The following is a 9,326-nucleotide window of genomic DNA, read 5'->3' as shown; positions in this document are numbered from 1 at the left end:
GATTTACAGAGCCAGCATATTGCCCCTCCTCATTTTACCGACCTTGGAAGGATGAAAGACTGAGTCAACCTTCAGCCTGGTGAGATTCGAACTGCCAAATTGCAGGTAGCTGGCAGTCAGCAGAAGTAACCTGAAGTACTGCATTCTAACCACTGCACCACCATGGCAGTTGCTAAGTCTATTTGTCTTAATATCTTAGTCTTCACCCGCCCCCAATCGCTAGTGGTAATAATCAGGTAACTCTCCTAATTCTAGTGTGGGTAGCTACTAATACCTTTGGGGGCAAATTTCTAATTGAGAGAACACCTAGGGGGGTAAGTATTTCCGTGGCACGACAAAACCGCGCTACGCAAAATAGCGGAGATTAAATCGCGTCACTAAAGTCGCGACGTCATCATCGCGCGTCATCACCGCGGGGACAACAGCGCGGTGACAGAAGGGCGTTCTACATGCTTCGTTCTTTGCCTCCAAAGGTAGCCCTCCTCCTCCAGCTGACAGCGGCAGGCTGCCCTCTTCTTCCTCAACAACATCTCCTTGGATGGGCGGCCGCCGCCACCGGGCAAGCCCGCTTCGCCGGCCTCGGGAGAGCCTCAGCCGCCGCCGCCGCCGCCCGCCCTGCCTCTTCCTCCGGGGGAGGCGCCGGCGGCGCAGGCCGCCCGTCCAAGGAGATGTTGTTGACGAAGAAGAGGGCAGCCTGCCTCTGCCGGGCAAGCCCGCTTCGCCGGCCCGGGAGAGCCTCAGCCGCCGCCGCTGCCACGTCCTCCTCCGCTTCCTGATGCCCCCCGCGGCTGTGCTGGACCCTTCCCGCGGGCTGCTGCTGCTGGGCAGCCCGCTTTGCCCCGTGCCCGCTGCCGCTGTCAGCTGGAGGAGGAGGGCTACCTTTGGAGGCAAAGAACGAAGCATGTAGAACGCCCTTCTGTCACCGCGCTGTTGTCGCGGCGGTAGGGTCGTTTTTTTATTAGCGCTTCGGACGCCGCGGATTTGCCTCCGCACTTATGTCGGCGCGGATAAGGGCATCGCGGTTTTGTGGTGGAACCAAGTATTTCTCCTCCCATGCATCTATGGTTCTGGAGACTTTTGTTTCTGGAACAATAACTTAAGTCCCAGTTCTCTTCTGAGGAAGTCACAGGCTGTGCAGTCCAAGAATCAGGAATGGCAGATCATGGGTATTTCTTTACTCTGGAAGTGATCTATCCAAGATGCCAAGCCTTCCACTTTAAGTGAATGTATGGGTAGTCAGAAGCATTTGAAATGGTCCCTTCCACTTCTGATCCAAGGAGGTTGTTGGTCCCAGGTCTTTACGAGCTCCCAATCTCTAGGCCATGGGTCGTCAACCTGGTCCCTACCGCCCACTATTGGGCATTTTGGGATTCCAGGTGGGCGGTAGGGACTTCGGAGGTTAAAACCTCCTTTTGAGTGAGTGGGCAGGCGTGAGCGCACACATCAATAAACCAATGTGCGCGTGCACGCAAACAAGCAAATACGTGGGAAGAGGAAGGGGTGGAGTAGAAACTGATAGCAGGGACAGGCAGATAAGTTTTGTTATCTTATAAAATAAAGCGGAGCAGAGCAGTTGCAAAATAGGAGAAAGAAAAGTTATAGGCAGGAGAGAATTGTTGTTGGCTAATAATAATAAGTGGGCTAACTAGCTCAGCCTTACTTTTGTACATTGCCCTAAGGAAGGTTAAAAAAAGGAAATAAAAAGGAAAAGATAAAAAAAATTAACAAAAAAGGGAAGAAAAATAGAGAAAAGGGGATAAAATAAAGGAGGAGAGTAAGCAGTGTTTAGTCTGGCTCATAAATTAAGTTTTGTTATCTTATAAAATAAAAGAAAGAAATAAGTAAAGGAAGAAGAAGGAGAAAATAAAAAAGGGAAAAAGAGATCCTTGATATAGTGAAATACTATAAGAAAGGTAAAGAAGAAGAAGGCAGGAAAAGGAATTTTGTTTTGATGGTGACACTTAATAAAAATTGGCACCTAATACAGCATTGTTTTTGGTGTTTGTAATAAAAGGGAAAAGAGGAGGGGGAAAAGCACTGTGTGGAGTGCAGATCAAAACGTAAGAGTAGTTGTTAAATTGTGAAACAAATTTAGAACCCATGTCTGAAAAAAAGAAATATGCTCATGTTCCGCACTTGTGCAAAAACTGGTGGGCAGTAAGGGAATTTTTCCATCAAGAAAGATCCATTAGTGGGCGGTAGGTAGAAAAAGGTTGACTACCACTGCTCTAGGCTGAAACAGATGCATTGGATAATCTAATCCTGGATAAGGTCTTTCCTGCAGATAACAGGAAAGAAAATTCATAACCCCAGTGAGTCGTCTTACATATTGGTACAAGGTCAGTTTGCTCACCTATAGGATCGACCTCTCCTCTGCCTTTAAGGAGGGATATTGTAGCCCAAAAAAGGCCTCAAAGAAGCTCAAGCTTGTTCACTTTCAAGGTGCAATGTGAAGCCTTAACAACGTGAGTAGCAAAGTTTGTGGCCAGGACAGATGAGCCTCCTGACACAGCTTAGCTAGCTGTTATTTGAGTAAATCATTACATTTTTCTGCCATAGGACTACTTGCCACATGGTAGACTGAGTAAAGCTTCCCAGTTATGTTTAACTTTTCACACAAACCTTAGCTGTGAAATGTGAGTCACAATAAAATGATATGCTATTTGGCAGCCCAAACCTAGGAATAATTTCTTCCAGTATATATTTTACTACTTCATGCTCTTTATCAGTCCTATAAGCAAAAGATCCAGATCATCCTGTGAAGATACACAGTATTATCAAAACATACTTAAAACCTTACTTTCTAGGTAATTCAGTGAAGTCTATTTCTCAAATGGCCCCTGGGTAGTTGCCTTTAAGTTGGACTGCTGGGGGGTGGGGGGAGGTGCCTGGCCACTTTTGGATTATTTCTGGCACAGATCAGACAAGATGCTACAGCTTAGGATGCAGTGGAATAGAGATCTTTGCCTACCACAAAGCCTGTCGCAAAGTCTACCAGAGCTCCCCCCCCCCATTGTGTGCTAGCATGTATCTGTGATAAAAGAATCCTTTGGGGTGTATTTGGTAGAACAGGTCTGCCCTCTACCGTCCACTACCCATCCCTGCCTCCAATTGATGTGGACTATGTCTTGTTATTTGAAGTAGAAGAGGGTGGAGAAGTGGATATGGAGAAATTGGAATTAGGGAGACTGTTAATTCTGAGCTTCGCACGGCGACTTCCTTAGCAACTCTATCTGCAGCCCAATTCCCTTTTGTGTCTCAGAATGCCCCTTGACATGTATGACTGCTACTTGTTTCGGTTGCCAAACTGCCTCCAAGAACTTTTAAATCTGTAGGCCATATTTAACAGTTGATCCTTTTGCATTTAATAATCCTCTTTCTGTCAACTCACAAAGCATCCCAGGCCTGCCATAGGCAAGAGTCGGACCTCTGACACTTTCCTTCCATAAAGCTCCATGGGCATGCAAGACTCTTGCATTTGTCTTCTTACAAAAAGGAAAAAAAATAGCCCAACCTTCCAAAAGCATCACTATAAAAGGCATATTAGGAATACAGGTAGTCCTCGACTTATAACAATTCATTTAGTGACCATTGAAAAGAATGACTTACGACTGTTTTTCACACTGTTGCAACATCCCCATGGTCACGCGATCAAAATTCAGATGTTTGGCAACTGGTTCATATTCGACAGCTGCTGTGTCCCAGGATCATGTGGGCACCTTTTGCGACCTTCTGACAAGCAAAGTTAATGGGAAAGCCAGATTTAATTAAGAACTGTGTTATTAACTTAACAACTGCAGTGATTCACTTAACAGTGGTGGCAAGAAAGGTTATAAAATGGGGGAAAACGCAATTAAATGTTTCACTTAGCAACAGAATTTTGGGGCTCAGTTGTGGTCATAAGTCGAGGCCTACCTGTACAAATTAAAGTAGGCAACAAAATTGTAAGAGAATACCTTTCCATCCTAGATGAGTTCAAATCACTAGATACTGATGGATTACATCCCAGAGGTCTGAAAGAGCTGGCAATGTGATCTTGGAACCATTGAGCCATATCTTTTGAAGGTTCTAGAGCAGTCGTGGGATTCAGCTGGTCCTGACCGGTTTGGGTGAACTGCTAGTAAAAATTCAGGTTGGCCCCGCCCACCCTGCTCTGCCTCGCCCCACCCAGCCACTACTTGCAGAATCTAACCACACTTCTGTGTATTTCTGCTCACCGCTGCTCGCAAAGGTAAAGCCGAAGGACATGGGCCGGTGGGTGGGCGGCCGGAATGGGATTGTTCTCCTTGTACCCTTCACTGGCCCTTTTTCGCCCCCCTGGGTTCTGCCCCCAGCCATTCACCTCTACCCTTTCTCCTCCGCTGAAAGGACTCTAGCTGTTCACGCCGGCCAATGGGATCCAGCCTCTTCAGTCCCAGGCCTTTTATCATGGGCCAATGAAAGAAATATTGCCCACCCCGGCCTTTTGGGCTCAAGAGACATTTCACTGTCAGGGAAGCACACTGCAGATTGCAGCACCTTCCCGGTGTTTCCGCAAGACAGCTTGGCCTGTGAGGGAAGTGCACAGAAGATCACCGGATGGACTAGTGAGGTAGAGCAGGGTGGGCAGGCAGCCCTCGAGAGAAGACTGTGCTGGGGTGCTGTGTGTTCTCGGGCCTCCTGCCCATCTCTGCTTCTGCAAGGCAGAAAGAAAGCCGTATAAGTCTGCATGCCAGTGTTTGGAGGCCGGGGAGCGGAAGCAGTGGGCGGCAGCAGGCGCTGCCTTGTGAAAAGTTGGAGCTACCTGACAGGAGTGCCGGCATGAGGACAACCATCGCCCAGCCAATTGCAACACGAGAGGCACCGGTGGGCGGATCGGACCACTGTGCTTGACGAGGGGATGGGGGGAGAATGGAGCACCTGAGCACCGGCGAGGCAGCACCCTGAGAGGTGGCCAGGCTGAGCTCGGTCTCCCAGCAGGGAGGGGGGGGGGACGTTGGGAAGACAGAGCCGAGAACCAAGGTGGGAAGGATGGCGATGATGTCCCTTCGGTCCACAGACTCCGACTCCTCCTCAGAGACTCGGAAGTTCATGTGGGCGCTCTGTAAAAGCTGGCTCCAGACGTTTGGGTTTTCCCTTTTCTGTAAAAACTTCCATCCATTCACAAGGAGACATGCCTTCGTTTCCTTCCTGCGATATCTATGAATGAATGAGTGGTTTGAAAACTTGGGAGCGAGAGGATTCCAGGAATTTAGGAGCGGAGGGGGGAAAAGGTAGCCATCACAAAACATCTTCAGCAGCCGCTTTGAAAAAAAATAAAGCGCTACATCTTTTTAGTTTTAAGTTTTAAGCTTCCATGCTTAGAATGGAATGGAATAGGAAAATGGAATGGAATGGGAATGGGAATAGGAATGAAATAGGAATAGGATGGAATAGAATACAACAGAATGAAATAGGAATAGAAATGTTTATTGGTGAAGTGTGAATTTGTCTCCCATGCACCAACTCACAGTGTACATATAAACAGCAAGTAATAGATCATAGGTCATAATAATAGATACAATCATTAGTTACAAACAATAATTGATAAATCATAAACAACCAGTAGGACAAGATGAAAAATAGGAGGGAATATCCAACCTAGTACTGTATTTCTCTTTGACTCAATTTTTTTACAGTCTTTCTTCTCTGTTTTATTTTTATTTTGTTACCAACTGAAATGTTTCATGGACTTTTTGTAACAAGGTTAGAGGTTATATTATATTATATATATTATTTTCATTAGCAAACCATTTCACAACATATAATTACATATTGTTTTTGTGATTAATCTCTATGCTTTAATTATGTTCAATTTGTAATAATGAAAATACATCCTGCATATCAGATATTTACATTACGGTTCATTAACAGTAGCAAAATTAGAGTTATGAAATAGCAACGAAAATAATGTAATGGTTGAGGGTCATAACAACATGAGGAACTGCATTAAAGGTTCGCGGCATTGGGAAGGTTGAGAACCAATGATCTAAGCTATACAAGGTGGGGCAAGGCTCATGTATAAAAATCAAGCTGGGGTGGGGGGGTGAAGCTGCTCAATGTACCCCACACCTGCTTACCTTAGGACCACCGCAGCCAAGTCTCCCATGTCCCAACACTTGTCATTCTGCTGCCCAACCTCTGCAGCCACTTGTGGCTGCGAGCAACCAGATGCCTCATGGGTCATTGCACCATTGCTGCTGCTCGCAGGTCACATAGCGTGTCGTACTGATGCCGTCGCTCGCCCGCACAATGGCACACGCCACACGGCCGCAGAATAACTTTGTCAATGGTGCAACAGGTGTTACATTATAAAGTGGTAGTAACGAGTGTTACTACTGCTTTATAATGTCTTGGTAAGGCCACATTTGGAATATTGCACCCAATTTTGGTCATCACAATATAAAAATAATGTTGAGATTCTGGAAATAGTACAGAGAAGAGCAACAAAGATGGTTAGGGGGCTAGAGACTAAAACATATGAAAAATGGTTGCAGGAATTAGATATGCTCAGTTTGGTGAAAAGATGGACTAGGGGTAACATGAAAACAGTGTTCCAATATTTAAAGGGCTGCCACAAAGATGGAGTGAGACTATTTTCAAAAGCACCAGAAGACAAGACATCTGTATCCAACAATGGATACAAATTAACTAAAAAATAGAATTAACCTAAAAAGAAGAAGAAATTTCCTGACTGTCAGAAAAATCAACCAGTGGAACCCCTTGCCTTTAGAATTTGTAGGCTCTCCATTCCTGGAGGCTTTTAATAAGAGACTAGACAGCCCGTTGTCTAAAACGATAAGGGGGTTGGACTTGGCGACCTCCAAGATCGCTTCCAATTCAGTTATTCTATTCTATTCTATTCTATTCTGATCGCCTACGCTAGGCTTATCCAACCATGCATGCAGCCCTCCACAGCTAATAATGCAGCCCTACAACATAATAATAAATACAAAAAACACTGAGCCTTCCTGCAAAGAAAGTTTATTTATGTATATTAACTATATTATAGTATATAGTTGCATTGTATATATTTTATATACAACCCAAGACAATTCTTAACTCAATGAACACCAAAATGTCGGACAGCTGCAATCTATACTTCGCAGGCTCAAACCTTCTCGGCGCTTGTTTGTGGGGAAGCCAGCGGAAAAATCCTAGGAGTGAATAACAGGGACCGTCGCGGTAGACGAACCTCTGCGTAGCGCTGCCCGGGACGCGTTTGCAGGAGCGCTCCCCGGTGCTCCCCCCACCGCCTTTTCCAGCGCGCTAAGGTTCCTTCCAGACGCGAGGCGTCCCTCGGGGACAGGCGAAGGGCCGGCCGAACAGGGCGCTCCACAGCCGGGAGACCTCCTTCGACTTCCACAAGCCCCAAGGGACGCAGTCTCCAGTGCCCTTCCACCGTGCCAACTCGAGCCTACCGTCCCCACCTTCTCCGGCCAGTCCCTTGTTGCAAACAGCACCGCCTCTCTCCTTTGCGCGCAGCCGCAGCAAGGCGGAATTCGTCCGACCCTGCCCTGGCGGGATGTCTCTGCTTCCCAAGCGGTATCCCAGAGACGACGGCGGCGGGTGTAAGTGGGCGAGGGCGCAGACTAGAAGGAAGGGCTACCATTTGGCCGGCCGCTGTTGAACCTTCCTGTAGGTTCTGTGCGTGTTCTAGGCCAGCCGGCTTCACGCTCTGGCTCGGCGGCAAAAGGTGGGTGCTTAGCGCTTGGGGGGATAGGACGTCTCCTAGGCGCGGTCGGGTGACCCCCGCCCCACCGGCTGCAGTCCCCCCGTCTCCGCGCCCTCCGATTGCCGCCATCCTCTTGGGAAGAGGTCTGAACGGATCCATTCATGGGCAGGCCGAGGCCACCCAAAACGAATTCGGATTAATCCGGGTTTAACATCTATAAAAGAAGTCAGAAGCGTTGCATTATGAATTACAAATCACGACGGCTGAGTTTCTACTAGAGACTAAGCTTAAATGTCTCACCCCACTGGAATTGGCCTGTACCACTCCTGCCAGCAGAGATGGCATACCGTGGGTCCCATCAGCCCGATTATTCTGGTTGGCAGGGTCCAGGAGGAGGGCTTTCTCTGTTATTGCTCCTGTTTCTGGAACAGGAGCAATAACATACCACCACCCCCATGTTAGGTTGCCCCCATCCTTCCTATCTTTTTGTGAGGGCCAAAAGACACGCCTCTGCCAGTTGGCTTGGGAACCCCAAGTGGGGGAACAGCGCAATGGAAGTGGTTGATAGAGTAATAATAGATCCCACCTTCCTCCCATTCCACCCTGTGTCCTTGGTTTTAATGTCTGCTTTGAACCTTTTAAGTTTTAACTGTATTTGTAACTATAAGCCACCCAGAGTTAAGCTATGGTAAGATGGAGGGTGAATGTGTGAGTTTGAGTTGAATTTGAGTTTATTGGTCTTGTATGCTGCCCACTCCTGAAGGACTCCGGGGCGGCTTACAATAAACAAGGGAAGGGGATAAATAAACAAAACAACACTTTAAAATACGCAACATTCACAGTTACTGTGGGGCTGGATATTTCACAAGCCCCCCCCCCCAGCCTGCTGGAGCAGCCAGGACTTGGTGGCTTTGCGGAAGGCCGGGAGGGTAGTAAGGGTCCGGATCTCCACGGGGAGGTCATTCCAGAGGGCTGGAGCTGCAACAGAGAAGGCTCTCCCCCGGGGAGTCGCCAGCCGACATTGGCTGGCAGATGGAATCTGGAGGAGACCTAACCTGTGAGATCTAATCGGTCTATGGGAGGTAATCGGCAGGAGGCGGTCTCTCAGGTTTTTTAAAATGTTTTTTTAAATAAATAAATATTAGAAACCATAGTCCGAATTAAGAATAAATCATGATCTGACCACACATTGTGTGAATTAGAAACTGATATACGATAGTTTAACACTATCTTCAAATGTGGGTGCAGTGGCCAGGCTGTACTCCTAAAAGCAGACAGGGCCAAGGAAAAAAATAAAATATATTGAAATTAAATAATTAAAATAATTTGAAATGAAAATTAATATATCATAAGATTGGAGGTTTACCCTGCTTAGATAAGAGGACAGTTTTGTTGGGGTTTAAGGCTCAGACTCTCTCTGTTTTATACGATGAATTTTTTGAGATAGATGCTTTTTAGAAGCAAAGAGGAACGGACACCTTACAAATGTGCATCTTCCTTTTTCATCTTACTGTTTTATGACACAGCGCATAAAATAGGATTCCACATGGACACTTACAGTTGAGCTTTCTTATTCTGATATGTATTGGAAATGGTATTCCTTCAATAATACAATTTTCTTTAGCGAAAGTTC

General features: G+C 46.7%; 1 protein-coding gene across 3 annotated transcripts in view; it reads left to right on the top strand.

Moving 5' to 3' along the window:
- The first annotated feature begins 7,513 nt into the window (after positions 1-7,513).
- CC2D2A (coiled-coil and C2 domain containing 2A) overlaps positions 7,514-9,326 on the top strand; it is a 93,182-nt gene continuing 91,369 nt past the window's right edge. For all 3 annotated transcript variants that reach the window (XM_087724630.1, XM_087724631.1, XM_087724629.1), the window contains exon 1: positions 7,514-7,714. The gene's annotated coding sequence lies outside the window, so the exon portion shown is untranslated. The remainder of the gene's footprint in view (positions 7,715-9,326) is intronic.

This window comes from Thamnophis sirtalis, unplaced genomic scaffold (genome assembly GCF_051295495.1).
Source record: "Thamnophis sirtalis isolate CommonGarterSnake01/CBP01778 unplaced genomic scaffold, rThaSir2_p1.2 scaffold_10, whole genome shotgun sequence".
In the NCBI taxonomy this organism is placed as follows: Eukaryota; Metazoa; Chordata; class Lepidosauria; order Squamata; family Natricidae; genus Thamnophis; species Thamnophis sirtalis.
The sequence above is the reverse complement of the archived record's forward strand: the minus strand, read 5'-3'. Positions and strand labels throughout refer to the sequence as shown.